This window comes from Ambystoma mexicanum, chromosome 10 (genome assembly GCF_040938575.1).
Source record: "Ambystoma mexicanum isolate Mex_15411 chromosome 10, UKY_AmexF1_1, whole genome shotgun sequence".
Taxonomy (NCBI): Eukaryota; Metazoa; Chordata; class Amphibia; order Caudata; family Ambystomatidae; genus Ambystoma; species Ambystoma mexicanum.
In genome coordinates, this window is record NC_090932.1 from 139,699,606 (window position 1) to 139,711,670 (window position 12,065).

Sequence of the window (12,065 nt, forward strand, 5' to 3'; positions counted from 1 at the left end):
CGTTTTGGGTTGGGTGTATTTGTACATATGTGCACCCCTCTTGGCAAGAGGGGTGCACAGATGTAGAGGTACACCCAACCCAAAACGATTTTTAGAAATGGAGGCACAGATGCAAAGCAAGTCTGGATTACAGCAACAACACTGCTTCGCCACGTTTAACTGCAGTAATGTAGGCGCTTTGTTTTAAACATGCAAAGGTATTCTATTAATTAAATGATTATATAGCAAGTACTTCATGACACATATCCGCTGCGTGTCATATCATTCCAAATACGTGGCGGTTATTGTTAGGTCGCTGCGAAGGAAAACAACTTTACGTAAAACAAAGAGTCATCTATTTTACATGGAAATCTGCCAGCAGCTACCTGAGGAAAATCAAACCATTCCAGGAGACAGGTGCTTAATCAAGTCTATAATAAATCAGTGCACTGGAGTAAAAATAAGCTGTCTGCGGTCTGTTGCAATGGCCGCCCTTTGATGGCTGTCCAACCACTGATCAAGCAAAACAGTCTTAACGGGAATCCTCAAACAAGAGTAAAGTTCAGAACAGCTGTTGATTTTCATGCCACATAATCCTTGTTGATGTCTGAACTGGGCACTCCAAATCTCCTGGAATGGAATTGCCTGGCCAAGGGATGGGATGTTTGCGCAGTTGGAAAATAACAGAAATAATCAATTTGAGCAGTTCCTCCTGCTTAAGAGGGACCCCTGGGAATATAATGTCTGTATCTGGAGGTTGGTTCGTTCTAAGGGGGTTGTCCTTTAGATTCACAGCCAGAGGTAGCCCACATGCATGTGGCTACAGGCTGGAGAGATCTCTCGAGAAGGATCAGAGGCGGCCCACATGCATATAGCTACAGGCTGGAGTGATCGCTCTAGAGGGATCAGAGGTGGCCCGCATGCATATGGCTACAGGCTGGAGAGATCTCTCGAGAAGGATTAGAGGTGGCCCGCATGCATATGGCTCCAGGCTGGAGTGATCGCTCTAGAGGGATCAGAGGTGGCCTGCATGCATATGGCTACAGGCTGGAGAGATCTCTCTAGCGGGATCAGAGGTGGCCCACATGCCTATGGCTACAGGCTGGAGATATCTCTCGAGAAGGATCAGAGGTGGCCCGCATACATATGGCTCCAGGCTGGAGTGATCTCTCTAGAGGGATCAGAGGTGGCCCGCATGCATATGGCTACAGGCTGGAGAGATCTCTCAAGAAGGATCAGAGGTGGCCCACATGCATATGGCTCCAGGCTGGAGTGATCTCTCTAGAGGGATCAGAGGTGGCCCACATATATGGATACATGCTGGAAAGATCTTTATAGTGGGATCAGAGGTGGCTCACATGCACATGGCTACAGTCTGGAGTGATTTATCTAGAGGGATCAGAGGAGGCCCGCATGCATATGGCTAAAGGCTGGAGAGATCTCTCTAGAGGGATCAGAAGTGGCCCACGTGCATATGGCTACAGGCTGGAGAGATCTCACTAGTGGGATCAGAGGTGGCCCGCATGCATATGGCTACAGACTGGAGTGTTATCTCTAGTTGGATCAGAGGTGGCCCACATGCATATGGCTACATGCTGGAAAGATCTCTCTAGAGGGATCAGGGGTGGCCCACATGCATATGGCTCCAGGCTGGAGTGATCTCTCTAGAGGGATCAGAGGTGGCCCACATATATGGATACATGCTGGAAATATCTTTATAGTGGGATCAGAGGTGGCTCACATGCACATGGCTACAGGCTGGAGTGATTTATCTAGAGGGATCAGAGGAGGCTTGCATGCATATGGCTAAAGGCTGGAGAGATCTCTCTAGAGGGATCGGAACTGGCCCACGTGCATATGGCTAGAGGCTGGAGAGATCTCACTAGTGGGATCAGAGGTGGCCCGCATGCATATGGCTACAGACTGGAGTGTTATCTCTAGTTGGATCAGAGGTGGCCCACATGCATATGGCTACAGGCTGGAAAAATCTCTCTAGAGGGATCAGGGGTGGCCCACATGCATATGGCTACAGGCTGGAGAGATCTTCCTAGCGGGATCAGAGGTGGCTCACATGCATAGGGCTACATGCTGAAGTGATGTTTCTAGAGGGATCAGAGGTGGCCCACATGCATATGGCTACAGGCTGTAGATATCTCTCTAGGGGGATCATTCCTAAAAGGATTCAGATGTGTGCAAACAATTCCCCATATTCTCCCTTCCATATTGAGACTGTTGAGGCAACGTATGGTAAATGCCATTGGTGCACAAAGGCAGGCAGCATGTGCGCAAAAAGGGCAGTGAATACAAAGGATTCTGTGGATTTGCTGCCACAATCATGTAAAGGATGCAGGGACACCCCTGCAATGCCTGGACCCAATACACCATTTAAGGGGAGTGGGGGAAAACCCTTAAATGGTATAATGGGGCACACCTTTACCGGGTCAAACCACTGCATTTTTGCCACAATTTTTTTTACCGGCAACATTTTTGCAGCGTTTTTATTACCTGATACCCTTTAATGACAATTTCCACTTGTAACACTGAATATCCCCTCAAATATGGTCATTGAATTTTAATCCAATTAGAAAAAAAGAGATAGGTTCAAAATTCTTGGAATAAATCCTGGTATTCTAATAGAACTGGTATTCCTCTCTAAATGGTGGTCCGGCACTAATATCCTGAAATAATGAATTTAGTACAATTTATAACTGTATTCATCAAATAATAATTTATTAATGATCATAAAAATATATGAATTTGTAGATTTTTTAGAGATCCTTGACTCGCCCACAATGTGGTGAAGTCTTATACATATAGATCACTCTATTTTACATAAAACCTCCAACATTAAATTAATACATAGACACAAGTGACAATACATTACAACATCACATAATAAACGTGTCATAAATCCACATATTGTCACTTGATGCCTTGCGATCTCTTGGCAAATTATACACACAGGTTACATATTATGTGCAGCACATATCAGTCCAATCCTCAAGTCTGTGGGACCTTGCTTCGCGCTTCTGATACATTTTGGTAATTTTAAACATGAAAGATAGGCCTAAAATTCCATACATTTCTACACAGATGCAAATTATCTACAGGGATGTATGTACAAAATTTGATGTTTGCAACATTGATACTTTATTATTTATCCTCAATATTTCACCCTTTCTGTCCCCAATGTGTCAGTGACTTCTACCATGTCTCAAGAGAAAGATCACAAAAATAATTTTTAAACTGTGAAATTTTTTAAATTTTTCAAAGTCTTGCTGTAAAGATAGAAGTCTTTAAAATGTATTCCTGACCTAGGGCCTCATTACGACCCTGGTGCTAATGGGTTAACGTCGCCGTAAAAGGCTGCGGCGCCGTTAACCCATTAGCGCCTGATTACGAGGTCCCTTTGCGGGACCCGACCTTAATGGTTGGTCTACACCAGCCGTTAAAGTAGGGACCCGCAAAGGGACCTTGGTGCTAAGTACGGTACCGCAATTTGCGGTACCGTACTTAGCGCCTTCCCCATTCCGTTTGAGCCCTATGGGGCAAAAATGGGAATGGGGAAGGGCCATGGAGGAAGGGGGAATTACCGCCCTGCCAACCTTGTAATGGAGTGGTAATTCCCCCTTTCTCCATGGCAGACTTGTTACGATAGCGGCACCAACCATGGTGCTAATAGCGCCATGGTTTAGCGCCAGTATTGTAATGAGGGCCACTGTCTGCAGCTATTGTTATTCTCTTGAAGGCTGGAGTTGGTCTGCAGCACAGATACAATGACACAGATATGGCTCAGCTAGTTAGAGTCTTTCTCTGAACAGCTGAGTTTTGGATACTTTTGCAAGGAAATGAACATGTTTCACATGTAAGTAAAAGTAAAGTTCCTGGTTGATTTCTTTAGAGTTGGTTTGACTGGGCTTGTCAATTCAGAATCATGTCTGGTTTTTCTGAGGCACAGTGCTACACACAAGGCTTGGCAGGGTTTATGAATCACAGTGGTTTTACGGAACAGAGGGACTTTAGCACCAAAGCCACATTTTTTTAGGTGACAAATGGTTTCTTTTCAATGGATATTTTGGCTTTGCAGCCAAGCAACGATGCTTTTTCCACTTTCTTCCTTTTTGTTAATGTCAGAACACACTGGCAATCTCCATCAATGTGCCCCCGGGTTCCATCCTACCCGATATGTGCTTGGCAGGACAGTGCAGCCATTTTTGTTGTAGCAAAATGCAGTTTTGAGCCATGTTGCTTGCAGGAATGCGCAAATGCAGCTTAGTGATGTGGGGCAATGCCGTTGAGTGGTTCAATATATCCCACACACCCCCCCGACGTCTCCTGGGCTTCCAAGTCGAGGGAGAGTCGGGCAAGTGGGATTTCCCCATAGGACACAGAAGGTGTGAGTCCTTCTTTCATCAGAGACAGTGTGTCCTGCTCCTGTCATTGTCTCTGGTCAGAACGTGGCTCTCCCTGCTTTCCCTCGGATCTTCCTTTTATAGTGTGGAGCGACACTCCCAGATTTCCTTGGGTTTCTCCCTTCCAGGTTGCCGGGGAGGTCCTCCTGGGTCGTTAGATAGGCACAACAAGTACAAATCTATGAAAGAGAACACAAACCAGTTATGACAATTTCCCACTAACTGCCCACCAATCGGGTTGACAGCAGTGGGATACACAGGCATTCAATAATAACAATTGATAATGAAGAAAATACTCCCTGTTAGATAATCATATTTATAACTCCTATCAGCTCCCTTCTGGTTATTCTTTTTCTTATTCTCATGTTTATGATGTCTCCTCTGTTTGATTCTCTTTGGGCTCCTCAATTTGTAGCAAAGTGTGCCTAGGGTGACAACTCTTTAGCTGATTAATATGGAGCCATTTCTCTTCTGTCAATTCGCCCATGGGGATGCAGATTCTGTAGGCGAGGCCTGGGATGGTGACCTGTTCTCCATTTTTGAACTTCAATTTCCTACAGTAGCACTCGGTCTGACTGGAAGGCTTTCTTTAGGACTGCCAGGGCCCTGAGATGTACTCTCCAGTTGGGACTGAGCTTGGCAATAACTGGGATCCAAATTAATCACGAGTCGGTTGAGGATGTGCCTTGTAAAAGGCAGAAGGAATACCTCGCACGACCCAATTGTGTTCTATGCTTTTGTCACCTCTGGACATTTTTATCATACAACTGCTAATCAGAAGATGTTTGGAACGGGAAATTTCCAGGCCCCATACCCATTGATAAACTGACTCGACAGCGGGCCGAGTCTGGTCTTTTGGGAGTTTCCTGAATAATACATCGTTGATGAAGCTTTCTTTGCTATTCAAGTCAACTCGGGCGAGGACAGATTCCTTCCCGTCATTTAACTGAAGAAGAAGAACAGCTCTTCGGGAAGAAGAGCTGTTCACGCTTTGTGCTGGTTTGTTAGCAATCTTGGCTATAGAATTCGGATTTACAGATTGTGGATTGGTATAAAATTTCAAAGTATTTCCTTCCAGTGTGAAATGCCACTTGGGACTGGAAGGAAGGTTGATTTTCACGAAACGAGAGGAGTTCCCATCACCAGTTTGTTGTCCCACAGCAATTATTGTAACATTGGGTATTTCATTATTTTGAAGATGAATCTTAATTTGATCTGGTTTTTGTTCAACCATGTGGCATGTGTCATTGAGACTAACATGGTTGACACTCTGTTTTAATTTTATTGGCCTGTGAGTCTGGGTCCAGAGTACCTTGTTCACACAGTCTATTAGGGGATACAAACTACAAAGGATGTCATTCCCTATTAGACAGGGTGTTCCCTCTGGAGCCACGACTATGACCGGGTGCTTCATCTTGTGTCGCCCTATTTTAATTTCCAGCTCTGCATTCCCCTCGGCAGGATTTCATTCCCGTTGAAGTTCTGGAGTTGTCCAGGAAGAGGGGTGAGAGGGATATGGTATCTCTCCCCTTCCTGAATTTAGCTGATCAAAGGCCCTTTTTGACAGAAGAGTGGCTTGGGATCAGTGTCTACCAGTGCTGGAATTGCACACCGCCCTTGCACTTGGACAGAGGCGTAGAATGTACCTTCTTTCTCCTCCAATGGGCAAAGGTAATGGGCATTCTGGGAAAGCTGGGTGGTGAATTTCCTTATTTATGACTCCAACACAGGGATATTTTGGGCATAATTCTGTGTGGGAGTTTGGAAAACTGAAAGAAAAGTTTTGCACTCAGAGTTTCAAGGAGTTTCGGGCTCCTCCTTTTTGGATTCTGGGCTGTCAACCCTGCCCTTTTTGGAGGCAGTCTACAGAGTTGGTTTGGTAAGTTTCAGAATCCTCTTGCGCTGGTTCTGGGCTGCCCTCCCCTTCTAGGAGGCAGTCCCCACTATTGTTTAGGGCAGTTTGGGAATCATCTTTTAATATTATGTCTTCTTGATGCTCATTCTGGGGTTCTGGGATGGGTGATTCAGAATCAGTCCCCACATTCACCCAGTCTTCATCTAGATCTCGTGGGACCCATTTTTCTTTGGGAGGAGCCACCCCGCCCCTGAAAGAGACAATCATTTTCCCAGAATCCTCTGAGAATTCCTCTCCTTCAAATTGGAGGACACTAACTTCCTCTGCAAAATGGGTCTTTTTGAGTTCCTTATTTCTCCTACCCCCCCTCTGTTCCTTGGGTGGCCCGGATAATTTGGTTTCGGTTCCTGGGTGTCCAGGGGTTTTCACGAGTGAGGAAGGAAGCTTCCTCTAGGGCTTTACACCCCCCTTCCCCCGTGCCTCATCCTCTGGAACCGGTGAGTTGTCAAGGTTCTCGCCTCATCATTGTTCTGGGGTGCGGTGTCCGGTCCTTGGTTTGTGGGGTTCTGGGCAGCCATGTTTATCTGAGGGTTATGTTGAGCCTGCAACATGCAATCCAGATCCTGGGTTAGGTTCTGGACCTGGCGCTCCATTCGGGACACCCGTTCTGGCTGGTACGGGGGTCTCTGATCAACCCTAGGTGGATCCCGGGAAGGGTAACTATCCCTTCTCCCATAGTACCTTGGATATGGCAAATTTTGGTAACCCTCCACCCTTGACCTCCCCTCTCCCGGATTGGGTTGTCTCGGTTCCTGAAAGTGGGGAATTAAAGGAGGGTTGTCCTGCAGGTTGGTGTTTTGTGGGTATCGGGAAAAGTAGCTTAATGCAGCATTTGGGGAATTCTTGCCCTCCTGAGGGAACATACGAGGGAAGATTCCCAGGGCAGACTTACCTGGTTGGATCCCCCCCTTGGGCTGGGGGAGTCCATACATACCCCAGGATTGGTTGGTTGCCCTTGTATCGGGGGCTGATATAATCAAGGGATTTAGGAGTCAAATTAGTGGGATTACCTCCCTGACTGCCACCTGTTTGTGACTGGCCTTCTTGGCCTTTGATTCTGCTGACTTTGTGCAGGTGTATTTTTAGGCTCCCCCATCTCCAGGTCTAAAATGGGGGCAACCTTCACCTCTACCACCTCAGCAGCAGCAGGGATGTTGGCTGGTTTGGGGTTTATGTTCAGATTTTTATTTTCTACAGGTTTTTGGGCCTCATAAATGCAGGTCGCCTACTCTATGTCCAGAGTTCTTTTCTCGTGGAAGTCCCTCACCAGCTGGGTCATAATATACTTGGAGAGCGCATGAAAAAAGGTGGTTACAAACTCCCTGCTATCCGTGCGCACCCTCCTAGTTGTCTGTGCAAAGGCGCATTTGAGCTCCTGCACAAATTTTTGTGGGGCCTGATCTTCCCCACACTGATTGTAGGCCGCTTTGCGAGCCTCCTGGGGTTTCTGTGGGTGGAAAAGTGTTTCAAAATGGCTGCCTTGTAGGTGGACAATCTTGAGTGGTTCTGGTCCTCCAGTCCCGCAAAGAAACTGGAGCATTCAGGGGAAATTGTCAATTTTACATACTCTATACAGTTTTGGTTGTCTTTCATATGAAAAGTGTCCATCATCTGCTCATAGAGCTCCAGGTGTTACCAAACAGAATATTTAGCATTTCTATAGTAGGGGGTTATGGCACTCCTAAAGGCCTTAATCTGCCTAATGGGGTCTATGGTCATAAGTCGCTTGAGTTTTTTTGCCTTCTTTGGCTTAGTCACCCGAGTCCACTCGCTCTCAGACTCCGAGGCGCTACTAGTTGAAGTCCCCTGATGATCATCTAGGCTCTCCTGGATTCTGTGATCTTGAGAGGGGCTCACAGAATGGTGGGGCCTAGTTTCTCCACTCCTGTGGGGCACAGGAGAGTAGTCTTCTGACTCCTCCCTGCTCCCAGGGTTGGCAAAGTATTCCCCCCACTGCCCTAATTGGGTAGAGGTCTTCAAGATGCTCTTTTTGGGCCTCATTTCATCAGGTTTTTCATTAAATTGGACCAACTGGTCCCTTGGAAAGTAATGTTTTGGTGGATCTAAGTCCCTGACCCTCCCCTCATAGTAGACTACCTTGTCAGAGACATCAGCCTGCATGTTTGGGTATCTACAATGGGATGCCCGTCCATCAATTTCTGGGGGGCGATGATCTGTTACTTCCATCATGCTGGGTCTCTTGAATTCTGCCGGCCTCATGGTTTCTGGCTCATGTGAACCGGGTGACATTAAGCTGGCAGTGTTCATAGTATTAAATGGGTTGGAGTCCCTTAGCATAGAGGTCCTTATACTATGATCAGGGGTTACCCTGTCCCTCTCTACCTGTTTGGGGTTCCTCCAGTTAAGATTAAATCTAGCACCCTCTTTCGCCAACCTTGCTAGTATCTCCTTTTCAGCCCCTGCTTCTAGATAAGAAGCAAAGATCTGAGCTATTTGTTCAGCTATCAAGGCTTTACTGGCCTCTATGACCCGCTCTTGTGCTGCCACTTGTTTGTTGAGCCCATCATTCTTTTCACAGAGAGCCTCATTGTCTTTCTGCGCTTCCTTGTATGGTCTGGGAATACTGAGATAATTTCTGCTGCAGGAGACTCACCTCCTGAGATTTAGCATCTTTGGTCTGGGTGTTCTCTTCCAGAGCACCTTCTACCCGTCTGGCATGCTCAGTAGATTCCCATACTCTATTTTCTGTTCATTGAGTTTTTGGAGGGCTAATTCACTCCCCTGTAAATCTATTTTTAATTTGCTGATTTCCTGGCTTAGGGCATCTTTCTCCTGATTTAGGGTGCCTCTCTGTTCAGCCAGGTCCTCCCTTTGTTGCCTGATGATATTGAATTTCTGGCGCTCTTCATCAAATTCGGCTTGAGAGTGGAGGTCTCTCATGATTAATTTATTATTTTCCTCTTTCAATTTGCCTATCTGGTCTTGTAGGGTAACCATTTGCTCTGCGCAGGCTCTATTAAAATGTATTTATTGATTGAACTTCTGTTGACTCTTTTGCAGAGAGTCAACCTTTTCCTTATACTCCTCTTTCAATGCCTCTAATTGGGTCTCTTGATCTGCATTATTGTGTTGTTGGAGAGCCAAATCCTCTTAAATTTCATGACATAGTTTGAAGATTCTACCTCCAACTCTTGGCTGTTTTGTAATGTTTGTTCTGCTAAACTTAAATCAATCTGGATCTTATTTAATAGTTCAGATTGATTCTGCGCTAGAGTTTTATTTTCCTCCTGCTTTTCCTGCATCACTGCTGTGTGGAGATACAGATAGGCCGTGATTCTGGCAATTTTGATTTTCTCCTCTTTAATTTTTGGGGTCATATATAGCTCGCTCAGAGCTTGGTGTAACAGGTCACCGTCCTGCCATGTATCCAGGTTCATGGCGGTGACCTGTTGGGTTATTTCTTGTAGCCAGACTTTTTCATCCTGTTCTGGCCACTCACCTCTGACAAATAACTTGTGCACAAGGTGTTCCCTAGCCATGTTAATTTCTACCACGGTCATTTTGAACATGTTCTTTCTTAATTAATTTATATATGTACAGGTAGCCTGTATTCTATTGCTTTTTCTGTCTATTTTGGGATTGATTTAGCTTTAATTTTAGACACAGGCCTGGTACTTAGAGTATTTGTTTTGGGAGGCGCTTGTACAGTGTTACCCAGTATTCCAACTACACAAGTATTACTACCTACATAGGAATAGTCTACATAGTCTGCTATGTTACACTGTCACGGGTGGGAACCAAAAACCCAAATCGTATCGGCCTACTATGTAGCACCTAACTGAGGTGCTTTTCTCCTTAGTTATGTGGATTCAATTTTGGGATAGCACACCACTCATGTGACACCCCATTGTCAAATACGCTGGGTCACAATGGACCATGAACCAGGATGGTTGGTTAAATGCAATATTTATTTATTTATTTAAGATTCAAAAGAAATCACACACTTGTTAATATGGGGCAACACTCACCAATGTGGTGTGAATAACAAAAGAATGCAAGCAATGCACTTAGTTTAACTTTCTAGAGACACATATACAACACACCAGGGAATAGAAACACTTTTTGATTTTAAGAAAGTTAGCACTCAAGTTAGTATTTCCCCCTTCACAATTCCCTTACCCCACAAATAATCAATTCCAAATGGATATAAGAAAACTAGCAGGTGATCAGGAATAAGAAGCTGAAAACAGAATCCAAATCCGACCTTGCCTCCCCAAATAAGAGTGAAAAACGGATTTGGAACCCTTGCAATGTTAAAAAGGACACTCAGAGATGGATGAATAGAATAATTAATGTGTGCAAAAACCTTGAAACAAATACAGTCCTTCACTAAAGCAACAATGTAAAGGTGTTAACAATCTCAAGCAATGGATTACCAAGAGCATACAGTTCGAAAAATGAATGGAAGATTTAAAACAGTTTACAATCAAAATGACACGTTGGAACCTTTGCAAATATTTCTGTTTTCCGTGTAAATTTACTAAAATGGTTTCTTTGCAAAACGGGTGAAATATTGTAAATTGCGATGCAGTTTTTAGGTAGGGAGATAGATACATATATCACAGGTATACTATGGAAGTGAAAGTAAGCCTCTAGCTGGTAAATTGAATGAGTTATGCAAGATCTAAGAAGGTGCACTTTGAGTAAAGTAAGGCACAAAAAAGGAAGGAAAATCTGTTGTGACAAGAATAGTTTTAATCTACACTAGAGTATTCAGGCTAGGCCACCAAGAAGGGACACAGTAAGCTCCAGGGTTGATTCGCAAGTTCAACCCCCTCGCCCCAGCGCCCACCTGGGCAGAACCAGTCCGATCACTTGAAATAGGATTAATGGCTTAGGATTTCACAAGACAAAATCACTAAAGAGATGGCGCGAGCACTACAAATCAATGGCAGAGTGGCAAGAATGATTGTGACAGTTTGCACAAGGTATCAGGATAAGGATAGGGTGACCTAGAAAGTGGGATGAGGGCAAAACAAGATAGGCTATGGGTGTAGATGTACTATGGATTTCTAGGGATTTCTATTGATACTCACAGTCCACTTTAGTTTTTGGACCGTCAGCGCTCTGGTCACTACACGGCAGGGCGCCTGGTGAACAGCTGGGTAGTTCTGGTTACCAGATAGCACTTCTGAACTGGTCATTCTGGTCACTGGATACTACAGGTCATAAGGATTGCAGGATGGCAGTAGCCTGGAGTGAGTGGCAGCAAGCCAGGCTGGATCAGGATGCCAAAAGTACCACAGTTTTCCTGTTGTTAATGTAGTGCTCTTTTTTTTATATATATTGGAGGCCTTGCTGGGAATGGGATCAGCACTGCTTGGGTTTTGCAGTGGGCCCTGGAGTAGGATCAGCAATGCTTGGCCTTGTAGTTGGAGTCTGGATCTGGAAGATGACGGGTGCAGGAACGCAGTGCAGGAAATCAGGAAGAGTGTGTCTCTCTGTCGCCTTGCCAGGGACCCTTATTTATAGTGCATAATGACATCATCAAAGTATAAGCTGGGCAGGGTTAACTACGCACGCCCCTAAACTACTTGGATTGGGCAGGGGTGCTAGTCTCCGCCTTGCTCTCAACTGGTTGGATTTCCAAGGGAATGATGTCATATTTATGAGGTGAGTCTTACAATGTCCAAAAACTCCCACATTTACTTTACTGGAAATCTGGTTTTGCTAAAAACATACATTTACACCCTTGCAATCTCTTGGTAAATTATACACACAGGTTGCATATCATGTGC